We start from the raw sequence: 15,526 nt of genomic DNA on the forward strand, positions 1-15,526 counted from the left end.
TATAATTTGGGATACCATATCGGTAAATAGAATGCAATAAACCCAATTTAAACACAAGATAGTTACTAGGCTCCTTTGTGTCCGGCAGGCTTCAGGCAACAGTTTATAGATAACGATTCGCTAGCCTCATCAGTACCGTATACGATATATCATGTTAATGCATCATCGTAATTAAATTAAATGGTACAAGATTATTCAAATTGCAGAACATTTTTTTGAAGAAACATGGTAGCAAATAACACTAGTAATTGTAAAAACTATAGAATAAAATTCCTACACATAACATGGGTTGCTTCATTTGAATGTTGAGATCCAGTTCACCTTCCTTTTAATGCAGCGCCTGGAATCTGGAAGTCTGTGACAGCGTCAGATACCAGACGATGCACTAAGAGGTGTGTGGCTTAGAGCTAAACTCAACATTCATATATAATTAATCTATCATGGATATTATATAAAACCTGTTTTATTTCAAAGAACAAAAACTTTACGTATGTGGTTACAAAATAACTTTTAACCATAAAAAATATTTTTTTTAGTTTTTATACTTTCTATTATTCTTTTACGGTTTGACATAGAGTTTATCTGCTTCTGTTTCAAACTTTACTGATTACTAAAATAAAAGAGTTTATTAATCAAAATGAAACTAAAATTGAAAATTAAATTTAGTCCTAACTGCTCAACACAGGTAAGTGTACTATCTTTGGCAGTGGGCGCACTATGTATGCGCTAAAGTTACGCACTACGGTTCACACACTCCTTGGGAGCATATCTAAGGTTGGAAATACCGATCAAGAGGACGTCTTTTAAACTGTTCATGCTGAATGTCGCATCTGACTCAATCCGTCTCTCCTCAGCACGTAAACACGTCGCATCGGTCTCTAGCAATTAGATTGTTGTCAGAAGGCCAAGACGCTCCGCAGTCAGTACAGCAATCTTCTCTTGGCTCTTAGCAACTAGTCTGCTGGCGTCAACATCGCTGCAGAGTCTCACATAGACGTGCGAAATTACTTACTCGGTGTTTTCAGCACAATCAAGAAGGCCAATTTTAAAATGGTAATAAGCGCCGGCTCCGATAGCTAAGCTCCATACTTTTACTGCCGCCCGGACACGCCTTAAAACCCGTACACGCCCAGCGCCAAGGTCGCGAGACGGCAAGATCATGGCAGCGGACAACTACCAATCATTTAATTTTCATAGTGCTTCTTGAGAGCCTGATTTCCGAGGGTACTTGCAGTAAAACACAAAACAAAATACACCCCACAATTACGTTAACTTTACAAACGGTACATCACCCCACGCACGATACAGTAACTGTCCCTGAAAATATAGACTTCAAACACGCGCGCGCGCGTTAACATTTACCAACTAAGAGTCTTATCTGGTGACAGCATTGTCCAAGGTACACGAACTCCTGGTTTGTGATCCCTAGGTCCTGGTCCAAAATGTCCTGAAGTCGAATGGCAATTTGGGACGTCCAATTAGGTGTCCACAGCAGTGTAACAAGATGAGGGCCGGTGGATAGTAGGCGACTTACTTGGATGCCCCTTTTATAGAGCCGCTACTGGTGTAGTCCGCTTATCCCTCGTCACAGATGTCTGGTGGACCGTTGATAACCCGGGTCGGCCTTTGTCCTTCCTCCGCCCGCGCAGGGGTCTCCACTGATATTTCCTGCAGACCTGTGTTCTGTCCCCACATACATGGCTTTAAATACAACGCACTACACCTCTTTTTACATTTAAAATGCCCTTCATGTTTTTGTAGGTTTTCTTTGTTAAATAGGAATGATGTGACATACTGTGGCCTATATTATGTGTATTCGCAAAGCAATGCCGTCCACAAAACATTATTATTTACACCCATTCTATTTATTATTTTGCAACAAGTAAAACATATATCTACTTCTTCTAACATTTAAAATGTGGAAATAACATGCGTGCGCGTGCGCACGCGCATACACACACACCCTTTAAGTGTGTTATTGCCTTTAAAATTTTAATTTAAGCTGGCTGATATGAACCTTCTTTACTATATTTGGATTACCAGAATATGATTACCAACTTATTTTGGAACTTCTTAACTTTATTGCCTAAATAATTCATCTATACGTTCACTACACTTCCAACTATAAAAGGATGGCTTACCTTTTTAATTCCGTACGATTTACTCGTTGAATTTTGAATGAAATTTCATTTCTAGAAAACAAGAATAATTTCTCCGACTGTGCATATCACTCTACACAACACAATAACAAAAAACACAATAATCCATAATAATTATTGGGATAATTATTATAATAATTATTCATTATTATAGGGTAGGTCCATAATGATTGCGTGGACTAACACAATTTCTCATTTGTCTGCCGGAATGACGTAAACATTTTTTTTCTCTATGGTGGTGTGTATATCCATCAGTACGCATCTAGAGAATGATAGGAGCAATATAGATTTGAAATGTTTAATAAACATTACCCAAGCTCGTTATGCGTCATATGGCGTACTCTTTCTTTGTTATCAAAGTTAATGAGAGGAGTAACGACTTAATTAATAAAAATAACAATAATAATAAAATATGTGTTTAGTATTAAATCCTCAAGAAAAGATACAGTAGAAAATAACAATATGGCTAGGACTTAGTTCAGGGTGGAAGGAGAAAGATCAGATTGTCTAGGGGTTAGTTCTCTGTGTTAAAACCTCAATAAAGATGATAGGGATGTTTGTGATGTACCGAATGACGATAACACATGGGGGTGGTGACTTCTGAGGTCGTAGTAATAAATACTCGAATTGCAAAGTTTACTTATAAGTTCAATTTAATTAATGAAACTTACAAGCACCACTTTTAGTTGGTAAATTAAATGTATGCCTTGCCACGTTGCTGCCAATTAGAGTACAAGAACTAAAAATGTATATCTGATAGGTGGGCCTAAAATATCCAATGTTCTATGGAATTATGCCTACGATATTTTACTTTATAAAACTTTAAGATTTTACTTCCCTTCGCAATATGTAGACTCACAACCCGGGCGTCGGCGTCTTGGCACGAGACATTGAAGCTGCAGTCTAAGAAGGGTTATTTCTAATCGGTAATTACTAGAAGAGGAGTAGAAGTTATGAAAGTGGTAGTTATCTACTCAAATAATACGTGAGCTCGCCTAAAACAAATTCGCGACGGTATTAGCCATTTAATGAGACAAAAAACTTATCACGACAACGTGCTCGTCAGAAGGACGACGCCACAACTTGTATCCATTTCAATCAAGCAAATAAAAGATCATCAATGGTAAGCTACTTTACTATTTACAACTTTACTAACGGTACAGTGAAAGCGTGCTAGAGCCAGTCGCGGGCATCGGTAACGACGTAATGTGGCCATAGGAAGGAGAGGTACTTATACTCAGATCAAGGTTGCAGTCGGCTTCTCGTAGTTTTGGAGTCAGCGTATAATTTATTAGAAGTTCTTAGTGTTTTCCGACCAGTTCTGCATTAGATTTTGGTAATTGTTAATTTTATTGGACATTTTCATGTATTTATAACAGTGGGATTCACACAACTTATTTTATGGGTTTTTTTTTCTTTTTGAGGTGTATGTTTTAGAAATATATATATATAAACAAGTTGTCTTTTATTCTTTCCTTTTTAAGAGCGATGATTTTTAAGTCATTTGGAGATTTTTTGAGTCACGTTCAAAGTGATATTAACAAATTTATGTTTAACTTAGTCAATTATTAGTTATAGCAGCCCTCATTCTTTTTTTTTTGTAGTATAACAATTTTTACAATAATTGTATTACACTCGTCAGAAAAATATGGTTTAAGTTGCATATCTAAATAAAACAATATTTCTCAAACTTTTCACAATTTCTGTAGCCACTTTTAAATTACTAATCGGAAAAAAACTCACCAACCGAGTAAAAAGCTTTCTGTATGAGATAGTTATATAATAATTTTTTGACTTTTGTAGGATTATTTTCCATTGTAATATTTTGCGGTAGCCTGTTATATAATTTTGGCCCCATATTCTGGGGAAGTGAGGCACTAAGCTGAAGTCGGTGGGGAACTTGCCTATGTTGAGCGCTGGATCTTGCATTGTAATTTTGGACGTCCGAACCAATTTGGATGGAACCGTATTTGAATTTGTAGTGCACAAGCATTTCGTAAATGTATAGAGACGGGAGGGTCAAAATTCTATACGACTGAAAAAATGTTTTACATGGCGCTCTCCTACGTACGCCGGCTATTATACGGACGGCTCTTTTTTGCAAATAAAATACTCGTAGAAACTCCCTACGTGACGCTGAGCCCCACAGTATTATACCATACCGCAGCCTTGACTCGATCAGGGAGGTGTAGATTAGACGTAAAAGAAAATAATATTGATATTGAGAATATCTGATTAGTAAAAACAATTGTGATGATAATTTTGAGCATAGCATGTCTATGTGCTTTTCCTAAGTAAATTTACTATCAAAAATTAATCCCAAGTACTTACAATCTGATTCTAAAGGCAATTCGAATTCATTCATAACGATCAGTGGATCGATTTCTGAGCTAAAATAATTTGAAAAAAGAAATACTTTTGGTTTTTGAGTCCATGGGTTGCAAATTTCATGGGTTGCAAATTGCAAATTGCAAATCGCATGGGTTGCAAATTTTGCCATCGCACAAGCTGTGTTTTTCCCTCTAACGAATCCATATTGTTCTTTACATAATAAGTTATGATGGAAAAGAAAATCCAGCAGTCTATTAGCAAAAACATGCTCAAATATCTTGGAAAATGTTGAAACATTTGCAATTGGTCGATAGTTTTCCGGGAGACCCGTATCTCCGTCCTTGTATATACATGTAGGCCGTACGATAGCTTGTTTCATTTCCTGCGGAAAGAAACCTTCCATCAAAGAGGAGTTTATAACATTCGAAATGGGTAAGATAAGGCATTTGCACATTGACGAACTAGTTTATGTGATATACCATCGTATCCGGAAGCATTTGAGTTTTTAAATTTCATTATTATTTTATAAATTTCTCTGGGGTCTGTAGGAGTCAGCATGAGCGTACTAGGACAAGTTTTATCATATTGTGACTGTACCGTCGGTTCCGTTATCATCGAACTCTTATGTTTACCAACATTAGCAAAATAGTTGTTTAAGATTTCCGGGTTCGGCATGTCTGCTGGTAACAAAACAGGTTTTCTGTTTCTGTCTTGATCTATTATTTCCCACGCTTCTTTACCTAAATTATCGGTATAGCGTAGACGTTCGTACAAATAAGCCGCTTTAGCAACCTTTATAACCTTTCGGTATATTTTTGTATAATTTTAGTAGTATTCTAAAAAATTTTTAGTCTTGTTAGTTTTTTTCCTATAATCAAGTTCTTTAAGTTTTCTCGGAGAAATTATTATCCCCTTAGTAATCCAGGAAATTTTTCCCTTTTCCTTTAACGTTTGGTTTTGTTTTAATGGGACAGGCTATCGAAAAATAGTGTTTAAATGTATTCTAGTTCAGTTCATGTATTTGTTTGCACACGAGGAGAATTGATTATTGATTGCATCATTCATTTTTATATGATCTAATAAGTGGTATAATGGAGGATTTGGTTTGCTTCTTTATTAGGTATACCAGAATACTATATGCCTATTTGATGTAGAAATTTGTGTGTGTGTGTGTGTGTGTGTGTGTGTGTGTGTGTGTGTGTGTGTGTGTGTGTGTGTGTGTGTGTGTGTGTGTGGGTGTGTGTGTGTGTGTGTGTGTGTGTGTGTGTGTGTGTGTGTGTGTGTGTGTGTGTGTGTGTGTGTGTGTGGAAATTTTTTCTACTACATTTAAAAAATAGTGTTTTGAACACAATCAAAAACAAACCTACAGAAGATATTATATTTCTTGTACTATAATAAGTTATACTTATAATAATTGATTGTAACTACATTTTCAAAAAATTATTTTCATAGAGTAAATTGCCTGGAACTAATTCAATACTGGTTTTGTTAAGGTAGTTCTGGATCTGTAAGCAGTGACAAACAAAAACGATAGGAATGAAGATCTAGATGTTATATTTAAGCTATAGACACTTAACTATTCAGTATTGTTGTGTTAAATGTGAAATAAATCATTGCACATATCTTAACAAGATTTTTTATTTTTATATTTGGGGCCAAATCTTTATAAGGAAATTCTGATCTCTAACTTCTCAGAAGTTATAGTACAATGATTAAATAATGAACCAGTCAGACTCTACCACTTCAAAATAAATTCAGTTTTTATTTCGAGATAAACTCATTTATTATTATTTTTAGTGTAAAAAAACTTTGTTAGTTTGAAATTCAATAGTGATCTTGCGAATACGAGATATAAAAGGTTAAGATTCACGTTGAGAGTGTTGATAATTTTGATAAGCCACAATGGAACTAAACGCCAGTATATGTGAGGGGTCCGTCCAGCTATAACCACATCATTGTAAGTTCTTTTCTTTTCAAACTTTAAGATTGTACTGATTAAAAATTATCAAGTTAAAATTCATGTTAGATTCGTAAGTGGTATTATTTAAATTTATACATTTTATTTTTATGTATTATTGCTCTCCGACATTTTTATTAATGGAATAAAATAAAAATTGGAGCCAGTCGATATCAATACATGTAATCTTTTTCTTTACAATAATGGTATACTACTTTCAATTTACTGCCTGGAAAAATAAATTGTCATTAGCAGGTTGGTATTGTGAGTTCCGGGAATAGGTAAGTTAGATTCAAATTCAATGCAGTAAACATTTCATAATATTAAAAGTATTCCTGAACAATTATAAAAAACGTAAACAAGTATTTTTTTATTTTAAGGAGAGGTAAATGAGTTTACTTTAAAGTGCACTAATCATAAACACTTAGGAATTCTTTGCCTTAAAACCGTTTTCAGAATTTTCCTGGACAGTTTTCTGCCAATAAATGATACTATATATATATATATATATATATATATATATATATATATATATATATATATATATACCTTTGTAATGCTTCATTAAATGGGCAAATCACCGCATTTGCGGATGACATGGCCAATCTGTTATATAAGTGAGACGTGGGAAGAATATGAAAGAAAAATTTTTAACTGATTTGAAAACTTTAAAATGGTGATTTTGTAAGAATAAATTGGTTCTCAGCACACAAAAAACTAACTGCATTAATTTTAGTTTAATGGGGTTTATTGAATACCATAATCAGATTATATATGAATGATAATATTGTATAATTATGTTTAATACTTGTGTAAATTGTTCGGAAATCAGTGCAACCAAAGAAGGAAAAACATTTGGCCGCAATTTGAGATTGTGAATTAAGCTGGAAAATAAATATAATTAAACTAAAATTAAAATTCATAACAGGAATTAGACTGTTATATCACTTGGGGACATATGCTAAATCCAAACTCAGCGTTGTTTATATTTTGCCTTAGTAAATAGTAGATTAGAATACGCTATAATATCTTGTGGTGGATCGTATAGATCCACAATAAAACCTGTAGAGAACATTAAAAATGATATGTTAAATTAATTATAAATAAAAGATTAAGAGAACCATATCATCCATGTTTTGTTTGTATTCCAATTGTGCCGTTGTATTTATGTATTTAAGGGTTTAAAATCTTTTTATTTAACTAGTGGAAATTTACCATCAAACAATAACTTTTTAAGATAATGTCTTAGAAATCCTTGTTATTTTAGTGTTCCTAAACCTAATTTAACCTTTTATACAAGAACGTTTAACTATACAGAACCAAGACTTTTTAATAGGTTGCTGCAAAATATATAAAATGTTACAAAATTAAATAAATCTTTAAAAGTGTTAAAACTTGGCTTTTAGGTACAGACAGAAGCAGTGTGGAGTATCTTTTAACTATTATTCAATAAGTAATTTATTTTCTCTTATAATGTATGTTTATTTGGTATGTACATATGGTAGTGTATTAAGTTTCTTTAAAATAAAGTGGTTCAGTGTATAAAAGAAAACCTTGAAGATTTGTCATTTTAGTTTGGCGGTCTGTGGCAATGTTTAAAACATATATATTTTCTTTAAAATAAGTGTATTCTGTTTATTTATAAATTCACGAAGGGCAAGTTAAGTCTCATTAATTCTGTTGGGTACGCCATAAAGAATGTAACAATAAATTAATTTATTTATGGGATTAGTAGTTATAAATAGTTGTCTGCAACCGCAAATGAACTCTTTATCTAAATGATGAACTTATCTGATGGAATCCCTAATCAGGCTTTGCCTTTGGGACCCTATGTTCCTATTAAAACTATATTTGATTTGTCATAACAGAATCTTATTTTATGTTTGTATAGATTTGTAATACTAATATTATTTTGTTTTGGTACTAATATTTATGTTTGTTAGGAAATAAATCATTTGCTCAATCACATAGCCGGATTTCCGTCTTGTTTGGTTTAGTACTAGTTCATTTATTTTAACGCTACTCTCCAAATTGAATAGTCTGTTTTCACTTAATTTCGTCCGATTTCTGTGAATTACCGCAATACCTACTACTTTTTGACAGCAAGGCTTATATAAACCACCATGTGACACCAAGTAACCGACTTTTACTCACAAAGCAAAGAAAAATGCCCGAATAGCAAAAATAAAAGGGACTACTAATACAGTCTTTATACACACTGGGTTATCAACACATGAATACACTCAGACAGCAAATAAGATAACAGTCTCTTGACTCAGTTACTGTCCCATCACTGGGTTTATTACTAATTAAATTCCCAAGGACACATAACAGTAAGTCATGTAGTTAAAGAAACCCGGATAAAACGAGTTTAAAAAAATGTATAATTTTAACTTTTCGTTCTATTTGGCCCACTAGGTATTATTTATGGTGGATTTCATGAATAAACAAAATAACATTTAATAAGTTGCAGTATGTATTTACTTTTAATTTAGGTACATAGAAATGCGAAAATATTTGAACTTACAGGTTTTCTACTAGACTAAAAATAATGAACATTTAATTTACATTTTAATTCTTATGTACATTCATTCATTAATCCAATTATTGGAATTCTGGACACTAGTGCCAGTTATGCTTCGTCTAATAAAATAAAAATTAGTACAAAGTTGCTATAAATTCCTAATCAATATATATAAAAATGAAACTGTTCGTGTGTAACAGCATCACTTACAAACGGCTGGACGGATTCGCCTAATTTTTTTTTTAATTTGTTCGTCTTGATCTGTAGAAGGTTATAGGATACTTTTTATCCCTTTCCCGATTCAGGATTCCGCCCCACTGGTTACAGAAATACCCGTAAGAAATGCATTGCAGCAAACATATGTTATTAAGTGAAAGAGTCTTTTCAAATTTTTAATCAGCTGTTCTTTGTAAACATATATAATGCGACAAAAAATATATTTATATATAAATTTCTTTACACTTATAGTTTTAAAGCATAGAGTAAGCTTAAGAGAAACGACAAATTTTGTTTAAACTGTTTCTGCAATCATAATATATAAAAATGAATGTTTGTGTGTTTGTCCTTTATAGACTCAGAAACTATTGGACCGATCACTATGAAAATTTGTATTTTTCTATGTAGAAGGTTTATACGCAATGCCCATTGATGTAACTAACCACCAGGCTGTACTGCAAGATATAAAAGTTATCAAAGCGCCTGCACATTATAAACTGCAATTACAACACAGTAGTTACGTATATTAAAATATCCAAACACTATTTGAAGGCAAAGAAATATACGGCAAAGCTTAAGAGACGCGTGCGAAGCCGCGGGAAACAGCTAGTCTCTAATAATTAATTACTTGAAATCCAAACGGTACCAAATTTATAATACTTATTAATGATTTTTAATGCCTTAATATTTGTAATATATTACAATAAACAACTAAACTATTAATAAAAAATATTATATTTATTAGCTGTAATGGAACTGTTTACAGATGTATATTGAGGCTGCACTGCTTATTCTGGTTACCGTATGTGATGGTGCACGAATTTTAGCAATGGTGCCCTTTCCGACAAAAAGTCACTGGATAGTGATAGAGCCGCTGTTCCAGGAGTTAGCCTCTAGAGGGCACCAGGTCACTGTATTCTCCTCTTTTCCACAGAAGAAGCCTCTGCCGAACTATACTGATGTTGATTGTTCCGATACTATTCCGCAAAACATGAACACGTTCTCTATTGAAATGATCAAAAAGGCAATGCCATCTCCATGGGGAACTACACATTTTGTAAACCGATTACATGAAGGATCCTGTAAAGTTCTGGGAGAACAGAGAGTTAAAAATGTGTTAAATTCAAAAGATAGATATGATCTTTTGATCACTGAATTACTTGCTAGCGACTGTTTTGCCTATCTCGCTCATAAACTGCAAATTCCTCTTATTTCCTTCACTACCAGCACGGCCATGCCTTGGGGTGCCGAGAGAGTTGGGTTACCTGACAACCCCTCTTATATTCCTAACTATCTCGTACACTTTACTCCAGAGATGACCTTTTACAAGGATATATAATACTGCTGTACTTGTTTACGCCAAGTACTGGCATCTTCATGTGTATGCCAAACAGACACAAACTTTAGTGGAACAGATTTTCGGTGAAGCTCTGCCACCACTACATGAAGTTGTAGGGAATACATCGCTAGTTTTCGTCAACAGTTATCATGCCCTTGCTCAGAGTCGACCTTTCCCTCCCAATGTTATTGAAATTGGAGGAATACATATAAAAGAGAGTCGTCCACTGACAAAGGTAACAAAATAATAATATATTAACAGTTTATGTCTCATATGTTAATCAATAGTTTTAATGGTTTCAAGATAATTTATTCATACGAATGATATGGTGTAGTAACCAAACCTTAGTACGTTATTTTTTCGATTATAATTGTAAAGGGCCTGCTAGACAAAAAAGACAACTATAACCAATTTTATTAGTGTCTGTAGGAAAAACATAAAATATCACGAAACATTATTTTGAAACATATTTGACTATAATATTATTCTTGACAATCTGAAATAAAGTATAATAAAAAACAAATTATGAAGTATATTAATATTAAGTACTTTTATTTGGCTTGTACTTTTCAAAAACAAAAAGTAATGACTTATTGTAAGTTAGGACTACTTGGTGATCGGTATTTTAACATAGTATATATTTTCAGGATTTAAAACATATTTTAGACAACTCCACTAATGGTGTTATAGTAGTGAGTTTTGGATCACTAGTTCGTACTTGTAGCCTTCCAAAGCCAATAATCAAGATGTTCATGAATGTGTTTTCAAAAATTCCTCAAACCGTAATTTTCAAATACGAGGAGGATCTGCCAGAGGCACCATCTAATGTTGTCCTACGGAATTGGGTTTCACAACGAGATCTGATGGGTAAGTTTTAGATTATGTTTCATTCTAAAATACAGGTTATTCCAATTTATTAGTAGAAGATAGTTCGTAGTAAAGATAAGGGGATATAAGTAGATATAAAATGTTGATGCCATTATGGTTCTTTATGCATATCATTTTATTCGATGTAGATTAATTCATTAAGCTGACATTTTACATAGAAATGTCCATATGGTTAGAATTTTTTTTAAACCATTACGAATTTTAGTTTGAAGTCGCAATTTCCGGTATTTTACTTTAAAGGACAAAATCATAATGAATAATGCTGACAAACAGAAATATCCTATTATTCAGATGTTTTACAGGATAAATAATCTCATTCTAATGGTTTTAATGAATATTAAACGGGTTTTCTAAGTACATCAATTGTAATCTATTCCTATGGGGTAATCAATTCCAGGAGTTTTGTATCAAAATTAAAATTTAGAAAACAAAAATGTATCCGACAGAAGTATCCGGTTTGTCTGCAAATTTGCTCTTATAATACCTCTATATAATAGGCCTACATATATTGAGTGGTCATCAGGTGGTGAATTCTAGGAGTTTAGTATCTTGTAGTTGTAAGTTTCTGTCTAGGCCAAAATTAGGGGAAAATTTATTTTCATGAAAATCTTGCCATGCAATTCGTATTTCTAATATAGAACATGTAAATAGTAATTTAGTAAACCGATACAACGAAATATCGAAAGGTCGAACAGAAAGTAACAGAAATAGACCACGACATGCACGCACGAACACATACACACTTACACAAACACGAGCACGCGTACACACACACACACACACTCTTTTTTATTTATTCTTTGTATTCAATATATTTATTTATAGCAAATATATTTCTTTTCTAAATGACAACTTTAACCTATTTTATAAGGTTTGACATTCGTTAAATGCAGTATTAAAACACATTCCGACACATGCTGTAAACCTTGGATATCTCGCTGACCTCTTTTTTCCGATAACTTTGAGTTCGTGTAGTACTGACTTTTGTCAGCGGCTACAGCCATACTATCTACCCATAAGACACAACTCGAATCTTATCCGACTTGCTTGCTTGCTTTTCTTAGTATTTCCTGCTACTCCTAATTTTCCCGCAGTAGGCAACATCAGTACAGCTCAATTTAGCTCGGTATCACTGATATCACCAAGGAGTATTTCTAAATATACTTTATTTACCAGCTATATTAATATAATCAGAAATATTATCGTTATCAAGACTACATAAAGATAACTTACAGTAATGTTAAACACAATTATGAAATATTTATTGTAGAGATACTCAAATATTGACAGAATATCACAATGTATAATACAGAAAGTAAATGTAGATAAGTAATTTATCTGTATACTAAAAATGTTGTCTGACTTAGCAAATTTACAATATTAAGTTAATTTCTTTTATTTCAGAACACGAAAATGTTATGGCTGTTATTGGTCATGGAGGCTTGGGGAGTTTAACTGAGACTGTCTACGTTGGCAAACCCATGATCGGAATTCCCTTTTTCGCTGATCAATATGGCAATATTGAAAAAATCGTCAAACCAGGAGCTGGAATACAGCTGGACTATGACGACCTATCCGAAGAGAAAATAAGAATAGCCGTGGACGAGATATTGAACAATCAAAAGTATACAATCATCACATATTTTACCACACGTTAAGACATTAATTTTTAACATAGCAATATAAATCTGCATTTTTAACTATTTGACATGTTCATGTTGATTTTAATTTTATTCTGTTATAAGAGAGATATATATGAGAGGTATTCAGAAAGTAAAGAACGTTTTGAATATTTTAAACCAAGTACAAAAAACATTTCAATATATACATGTGAAAGAGAAACTAAAATACTACTTTTCTACATAATCACCATACATATTCAGGCACTTTTAATTGCGGAAGACAGGCTTTTAAAATTCCTCTCATTGAATTCTGCGGCATGTGGTGTCAGCCACTCAGTGATACGTACCTGGAGCTCCTCATCATTGTCAAAACACTGTTTTGTTAGACAGGTCTCCATTTTCCCGAACAAGCGAAATCACTTAGAGCAAAACCAGAACTGTAGAGGGAATAAGACAAGCTTCTCAGTTAAACGAGTTCTTGCGCACGGTTTGCCGTTTGAGGTCGGGCATTGTCATACAAAAGCAAAATTGTGCATAAAAATTCATCTTGGCGCTTGTTTTGGACAGCTCTTCTAAGATTTTGCAATGTTTGGCAGTACCGCTCAGAGATTATTGTTGCACCACGATCGATAAAATCAATCAGAAACTCTGTTTCAGTGAAACGGCGTTTTTCATGAATCTGTTCGTCAATTTTGGTGACCAGATCGTCAGTCATAATGCACGGGCTTTCACTCTTGGTCGTGAACGTTTGTTCTACCATTTTAAAACTTTATGAACCACTTCTTGATAGAACTTTCAGTTAGTACATTGTGCCTGTACACTTCACACAGTTCCCGATTAATTTCTATTGGTTTTACATTTTTTGCTAATCAAAATAGAATCACATACCGCACTTTACAACAGGCGAATTTTCGATTGCAGCACACATTTAAAATTTGAATATAAAAAACGGGCAGTATGGGAGATTTTCCAGTTGAAACGACTGGATTCTCACTGAGGTGCTGAGCATGAGCACACCAATATATACGCCATTGGTATGTACATGACTGCGTCAGGTACAAATGTTTCTTACTTCCTGAATATACCGCATATATTTTATCATGTAATTACATTGAATTTCTCTTTCCAAAACATGAAACACGCGTTGTAAATCACATTTCCCATCTCATTTTTTTTACAAGTCTGAGTGACAAAATTTATATTCAACGTTTTTAGAACACTTTTTTAACTAAATGTTTGTGAAAATAAATTCTATAAGCTAATAATAGTTGAAAGAACAAATGAGAATTTTTAAGATTAGATTGTTCATATAATTTGCTAAGTTAGATTATGTGTTTAATACATACACATGATTCTTCTAGGTACACACAGAACATGAGGCGATTGTCGCAACAGTTCCGGGATCGGCCGATGACGCCGCTGCAAACGGCAGTGTACTGGACAGAGTACGTCATCAGACACCAGGGGGCGCCACATTTGCGGCCAGCTTCTGTCAGTCTGCCGATTTACCAGTACTTGCTGCTTGACGTCATCTTCGTCCTTACAACCTGTTTGGCTTGTGCGCTCCTTGCATTATACTGGCTCATGAAATTTATCTTTTATACAAAAACCTAATTATGTCGAATAAAACTGTAATCGATGCAATAAATGCGTAATACTCTACATATTTTAAAGAATCCCTTTTAATCAATAAAACTAAAAAAGTTTACTGTAAAAACTCAAATATTTCCAGAGAGACAGAGAGTTTTGTTTTTAAATAGGTCAATTCAGAGAGAACTGATTATTAGTTTAGCAATGAATTATATTCTAAATAAGTAAAAGGTTTTTATAGCAAATGTAGATAAAGAAATTTTTTAAAAAAATTGTAAATAGATCTCTTATAGGCTATAAATACGTTTTAATTACTGACAACCATATACCAAATATTTAAGATTTGGTATGGATGCTATACTTTCCAACTTTACCAAATTAATAATGTAGAATTAAGAATACATAGACGGATGAACAATTAATGTAATCTGAAAAATATGGTCTCACGGTTTATAGCATGACAACATCCATTTCAAAGTTACTAATCATCCACATTAAGGCTGTGACGTTACTTATTTGGTATCTACCCCCATATCCTGCTTACCTACAGGGACTGGAATAGTATCCTCGATTAGCTATGGGACGATTTAATATTGGGTTTAAAGACTTAAAACTGATAAATAATATCATAATGCCATAATAAATTAATAAGAACCGCACAATCATGGCAGTGATCAACAGTCAACGTTGCGGAGATTATAGGCAACTTGGCACAGGTCCCAGCATGCTATCCAACGATGAACAACTAATAGTGGGTCAGGTGGCTACAGTTCGTGCTGGAAGAGATTAGAACCGCACAAAAGTTACTAATCAATGCAGTGGTTGACAGACGACGTTGCGGAGAATTATAACAACTTGACACAGGTTCAATGCGCTATGTACTGGTAAACAACTAATTGT

The 15,526-nt window shown here is 33.5% G+C and overlaps 1 pseudogene; it reads left to right on the top strand.

Annotated features, from left to right (window-relative positions):
* The first annotated feature begins 9,953 nt into the window (after positions 1–9,953).
* LOC124355884 lies at positions 9,954–14,698 on the top strand (annotated as a pseudogene).
* Positions 14,699–15,526: the final 828 nt, after the last annotated feature.

The sequence above is a fragment of the Homalodisca vitripennis genome, chromosome 2 (assembly GCF_021130785.1).
Source record: "Homalodisca vitripennis isolate AUS2020 chromosome 2, UT_GWSS_2.1, whole genome shotgun sequence".
In the NCBI taxonomy this organism is placed as follows: Eukaryota; Metazoa; Arthropoda; class Insecta; order Hemiptera; family Cicadellidae; genus Homalodisca; species Homalodisca vitripennis.